Source organism: Ochotona princeps, chromosome 1 (assembly GCF_030435755.1).
Source record: "Ochotona princeps isolate mOchPri1 chromosome 1, mOchPri1.hap1, whole genome shotgun sequence".
Classification (NCBI taxonomy): Eukaryota; Metazoa; Chordata; class Mammalia; order Lagomorpha; family Ochotonidae; genus Ochotona; species Ochotona princeps.
Window position 1 is genome coordinate 97,177,922 of NC_080832.1, and position 6,587 is coordinate 97,184,508.

General features: G+C 44.6%; 1 protein-coding gene across 1 annotated transcript in view; it reads left to right on the top strand.

Moving 5' to 3' along the window:
* The window catches only part of LOC101531866 (glutathione S-transferase alpha I), a 175,638-nt gene that overhangs the window by 126,063 nt on the left and 42,988 nt on the right, over nucleotides 1–6,587 (top strand). The gene's annotated exons all lie outside the window — the stretch shown is intronic.

The window sequence follows — 6,587 nt, forward strand, 5'->3', positions numbered from 1 at the left end:
GAGTTTTTTCACAATCAGGGATCAGTATCTGATGGGCATGACAAAACAAGTGAATTTTGGGAACTTCCCACTGCATAAAAAAATCAAACAGAAAAGTACATTGTATGAGTCATCTGTGTGGCATCAAATGCCCACAAAATTGTGTAGTAGTTAGAATGCACTAGTGTTGTCTATATCCCATGTAAGTCTGCCTGGGTTCTCCCACTCTTGGGAAATTGTCCAAACAAAGGAATCACCTTCTGAGAGTACCTCCATGTTTATAGCAGCTCAATATTCAATAGCTAAGAAATGCAACCAACCCAGGTGCCTATTGAAGCATCACAGGATAAAGAAAATGCAGTATATATATGCTATCAAACACTGCTCTGCCTGAGAATAAGTAAAGCCTTTTCCTTTGAATCTAAAAGAATCCACTGGACACCATTATGCTAGTGAAATAAGCCAGCCCCTAAAGATAAATATCTGTTGGGAACGCCCGCGTCGCCACGTAATCCGAGCCGAGCGGAGGGACTAGGGTTGCAACGCAGACAACGCAGAGAGACAAGACAAGGCAAGACGCAGTACACCGAGTGCCGATCGATGACAGAATGATCTTTATTGCAACTCCAGACTTTCTTTTATACTCTGCTTAGCTCCTCCCAGTAGTGGCCACCCTAAATCCCTTCAGTTCCTCCCAGTAGTGGCAACCCTAAATCCCTTCAGTTCCTCCCAGTGTTTATCCAATCCTCTCGTGGCCACCCTAAATCCCTTGAGTTTTATCCAATCCCTTGGCAGATAACTTGACAAATAGGAAGCAGGAACTTGCGGTTAAGCCAGTGGCTATATGTATCAGGCCAAAATTACCAATCCTGTTATGCTCTGAGAAACAAGCTAAGCTGTGGAGTTAATCCTTGGGAGACCGGGGCCTGCATGTCCCCCTTTTTTTGTTTTTTTTTAATGGACGCCTGTCTTAGGTTGTCCAGCAGTCAGTTGACGCCTTACCCGTCATGGGGAGCCCCACCTGGGGAATCCCTGTCTTAGGTTGGTCATCAGCGCTGCCAGATCTTACCCGTCTCTGGCTGCCCATCACACCATGTTCAGCCAAACTTGAGCGCTAGGATTTTCCACAGCTAAAACCATCATGGTTTGTCAAATAATGACCTGCTCCCAGGCTTGTTGCCTGCATAGGCGGCAAGGAAGACTAAACAGTACTGCAATCATGGCTATGACCATCAGCCTCATGGCCAAGATTCCGCTTTGTTCCTAAAACATCCATGCTGCCAGTTAAATGCCATTTCACAGGGGTAACACATATATGATGGTAAATCGGGGAGCAGCTGGAGATCTGCGTTTCCCATGGGCAGGATATCAGGAAGTTGCACCACTGCTGTCAGGTCTCCTATCCTGCAAGAACATCATTAGGAGTGGGATCATGCTGAGTTGGAGCCAAGGAGATTTGTCGTGTAAGTCTCTCAGGAACCCATCTAGGTGTTTCTTCATCCTGGGGAAAAACACAAACAGAGCCTCGCCCCCACGTTAGTACTGGATCTGGTCCTCGCCATTTATTTGTGGCCAGATCTTTCCATTTTACTTGGCCTTTATTCTCATTAGCAGGGCGAAGCCAATGGCGCTCTGCAGGAGCTACATCATTAGTGACAGTTAAAAAATTTAACACATAGATGGCAGATGCCAGTAAGGAATGGGGTGAGCTGCAATGCTCAGCCACATCCCCCTTCTTTATTTTTTCTAGATAAACTTTCAGGGTGCGGTTAGCACGTTCAACAATGGCTTGACCCTGAGGATTATAAGGAATGCCTGTTTTGTGAGTTATATTAAAATATCTTTTAATTTCTCTCAAGCTGTTCAATTGCAGCCTCTAATTTTTAACCCTGTCACAGACTGGTTGGGGGTCACCTTGAAGATGTCTGCCCAAACCTTTTCCAGGAAAGTATCCCTGTCTATTAAGCATATTTGGCACAGGCTGAGAGGTCAATACAACATTCATGGCACTCAACAAATCTCGTCCCCACAGATTGATAGGAATATGTGGTAAGACATATGGCTGGAAAACTCCTGAATGCCCTTCTTGATCCTTCCACCTTAACAACCTGGCACTTTTCTGTGGCTGAGAAGTTCCTATCCCTTGGAGAACGGTTGGGGTGGCCTCTAATGGCCAGGAACTTGGCCACTGTGCCTGGGATATAACTGTACTGTCAGCCCCGGTATCAAGTAAACCTGTGAATTTTCTCCCTTCTATCTCTAACTGTAAGGTGGGTCGGGTTTGCATGTCGGAGACCCAACATGCCAAGGGGCCAGAATGTCCAAATCCTCCTTGTCTATCTCTCTTAAGAATGGGGTTGTCAGTTGGAACCTTGGGGATCAAGATTAGCTGGGCAAATCTAGCTCCAGGTGGAATGATTATAGTGCCTTTGGCTGATTCTGCCATGACCTCTATTTCTGCAGGGGTATCCTCATCTATCACTCCTGGTAGTACCCTGATTCCATCCATAGTAGCACTACTTCTTCCTAGGATCAGGCCCAAGGTATTCTTAGGTAAGGGGCCCCTGACTCCTGTTTTTATCCGTTGTGGTCCCAGGAGCAGGGTCAATACCTCTCCAGAGGTGGCACAGAGGTCCAGTCCTGCGCTACCTGGTGTTGCTCTGAGGAGGGTTGAAATGTCGGTGTTCCTCGCCTTGGGAGAGGGACTCTGGAAGGAGTCTGCGCTGTTCCGGAAGTTACAGGTGTCTGCTGGGCTCCGTACACCTGAGGTTGGGGGGCCCGGAGCGGGCCCCTGACCCCGTTTCCTGATAGGGGATTGCCTTGGGCATCATATCTGGACCTACAATCACTGCTCCAATGATAGCCTTTATGGCATCTTGGACAAAGATCTGGGGCCTGCAAGGATTGTGGGGGTGATCTTCCTTGTCGTGGAATTTTGGGGCACTGTTTTTTAAAATGTCCAGGCTGTCCACATCTGAAACAGGTTTTGGGAGGCGCCCTAGGGTGGGGCTGAGGGTGTTGAACAGCAGCTGCTATCACTTGCCCAAGGGCATGGGTGGAGTCAATATGTCTGCAAATTTTAAGATAATCATGCAGGGACTTATCTCTGTGGGACCTGAGAGCATCCTGACAATATTTATTAGCATTCTCAAAGACTATATGCTTAATTACTGGCATTGCTGGTTCCACGTTACCAAAGATCTTAGTAGCAACCTGCATAATACGGTCCACAAATTCTTGAAAAGGTTCCGTAGGGCCTTGCAAGACCTTGGAAAGCTGGTCTCCTGTATTAGCATTAGGCAAGGCCTTCCAGGCTCCAAGGGCTGCATTTGCTATCTGTGCATAAACTCCTAGGTCATAATTAACTTGTTGTTGGATGCCCTCAAAAGGTCCAGTGCCAGTAAGCATTTCAAGGCTTCGATCTGCGTGTCCCCCAGCCGCGTTCTGCTCAGCAAAAAATCTGCACCTATCTTGAAAATCCCCTTTCCATAGGAGAAAGTCACCACCATCGAGAGCAGAGCGGCACAATTGCATCCAATCACTAGGAGTAAGATTCAAACTCAAAAAGGATTCTATGAGTGCAAGAGTAAAGGGTGCCTGGGCACCATAATCTTTAACAGCCTGCTTTACATTTTTGAGGTCTTTAAATTGAAGGGGCTGATGCTCCCGGCGAGGGGGACCTCCTCGAACTGGGACCTCTATTACAGGGAAGCATCGAACCCCACCCACCGGCTGATCAGTGAGGCCGTCACTCCATGGCCGCGTGGGGTAATTATTGGGTGAATGGCCTGCGGTTTCCTCCTCAGGAGGAGCGGTAGGGGTCACAAAATTAGGGGCATATGGTGGTGGTCTTGAACTGGACAATTTGCCAGAGGAACATGCACCTATTCCTGCTTTCTTTAACTTTCTTTTAATGTCCCTAATTTCCCGCTTTAAGAAAACCTTCTCTTTATCCTTAATTTTCCGCTTTAAGAAAACCTTCTCCTTATCCTTAATTTTCCGCTTTAAGAAAGCCTCCTCATCTCGTTTGTCCTCACTCTCTTCCGAGGAAGAGGCCTCGTTCTCATCTGAAAAAGAGGCTTCACTCTCCTCTAAAGAAGAGACCTCACTCTCCTCTAAAGAAGAGGTCTCACTCGGGGTGGTTTCACTCGAGGCCGCCTCGTTCCAGGCTTCCAAGGACCGTAGAACTTCCCACCCCTGGATTGCTTCAAAAGTAGTCTGTACTTCTCTTAACTGTCTCTCAACTTTCACTTTATCAGTAAATAATGAATCACGGACTAAGCGCCACAAAGAAAAGTTAACAATGGGGAAATTATCTGGGTCTTTTTGTAAACAGGATTGTAAATTGGCCTTAACCTGTTCCCAATCGGGAATATTGAAGTTGCCTGAAACAATAAACCAAGGACTGCTAGATTGAATGGCTTTAACAAAATTTCTAATCATTTTAAATTTAACTGGCATCCCCAGTTGACGTAGAAGTTCTTCAAGCTCGGTGGCCAATTTATTCCGCGAGAAGGCAGAACCCATTTTATCGTCCTTTTCAACGGATAAATTAAACACCAAGACCTCACTATACTTCAAAATAAATCTAAAACCTGACTATACTTCAAAATAAATCGAAAACTTAAAAAATAAATCCAAAACCTAGTTATATTTCAAAATAAGTCTAAAACCTAACTCTATTTCAAAATAAATCCAAAACCTGACTATATTTCAAAATGAAACTCCCTCTCCTACCAGTTTAGGAGAGACTTACAATACGTCCCACTTACCTGGATCAGCTGGCCAGACTCTTGGGACGACCCTTCGTCGTATCCTCTCTTTCTCAATCTCGGTGGGAACCTCCAGATGTTGGGAACGCCCGCGTCGCCACGTACCCCGAGCCGAGCGGAGGGACTAGGGTTGCAACACAGACAACGCAGAGAGACAAGACAAGGCAAGACGCAGTACACCGAGTGCCGATCGATGACAGAATGATCTTTATTGCAACTCCAGACTTTCTTTTATACTCTGCTTAGCTCCTCCCAGTAGTGGCCACCCTAAATCCCTTCAGTTCCTCCCAGTAGTGGCAACCCTAAATCCCTTCAGTTCCTCCCAGTGTTTATCCAATCCTCTCGTGGCCACCCTAAATCCCTTGAGTTTTATCCAATCCCTTGGCAGATAACTTGACAAATAGGAAGCAGGAACTTGCGGTTAAGCCAGTGGCTATATGTATCAGGCCAAAATTACCAATCCTGTTATGCTCTGAGAAACAAGCTAAGCTGTGGAGTTAATCCTTGGGAGACCGGGGCCTGCAAATATCAAAAGTCATGTTTTCCCTAATATTTAATGTACAGAATACAGAACAAATTAACCTATAGGTACAAGTGTGATATTCTGGGATTTGATTATCACGTACAGCCTTTGTTAATACTCCTGAAAAATACTGAGGCTTTTGTTTGTGCTGCTCTGCGTTAATATTTTTTGCTTGTCATGTGTTCATATCTTTTTCTGCTACTGTACATGATTATTAAGTGAATTAAAAGAATGAGATTGTTAAAAAACTAGGAAAAAATGGAAGGAATTGGTTGGTGGGGAATAAGGGCAAGTTGGAGAATAGGATGGGATATGCCACTAAGCTCATAAATCTGTATTACTATATATGTGAAAACATATCAATCAATCACTCAATCAATAAGTCACTCTGTGTTTTAGAAGCATTTAACATTTTTTTAAAATTCTGTCAGTCATGCTGTGGTGGCATAGGGAATCTGTCCTGGGACTGATACATGATTTTGCTTCCTATGTGAAAAATGTCAATAAGCCTTTTATCCTCAGAGGACTCTTGGTGTCTAAATCTTTGCTTAAACAAAACAATATCCTCTGAAGACAGAGTCAATTAGAGTGACATCTCGACAAACCAAGGCAGGTCCCTGACACCAGACACCAGGAACAGGCCCAGAAGGATCCTTCCCTGCAGCTACAGAGAGAATACGGCCCTGCTCATGCTTCACTTTTGTGCTTACAGCCTAAAGAAGTGTGTGGCAATGAATTTCTACTGCCTTTAGCCACAACATTGTGGTAATTTTTGTGGCAGCACCAGGAAAATTACACACACCATATGCATGGATTTAGTTACAGCTGGCTGTGTTAGTGTTTTTCCTTATGAGAGCAAGACTGAGTTTGGCTTACTCATCATTCTTTACCGACACATGAAACACTGAATGTTTTGTCTTAGATATAAATGTAATTGTTGCCTAAATGAACAGGAGAGAGATTAATTACCTGAATGGAAACAGCACTTTAAATAAAATTATTATGTTGTATGTGTGTGGGGGGAGGGAATAGCAAAATACAAAGTGAAAGGCTATTTTTGCATAAATCACAGTATCAGTCACAGATTTCTAGTTATTGCATTTTAGTAAGGGATATGGTAGGCATTACATGAACTGACTGTTCACTTATCCACTGAAGACTTTGCCAGTCAGAGCACTAGCAGAACACTGTTCTTTCTTTGTTTGTGTCCCCCATCCCCTATATCCTGGGGCCAGAAATGAGTGTAACTACTCCTAATTCATTCATCTTAGCGCCCCAGAAATCATAGTTCAGACTCTAAGTAATTTTTTCTT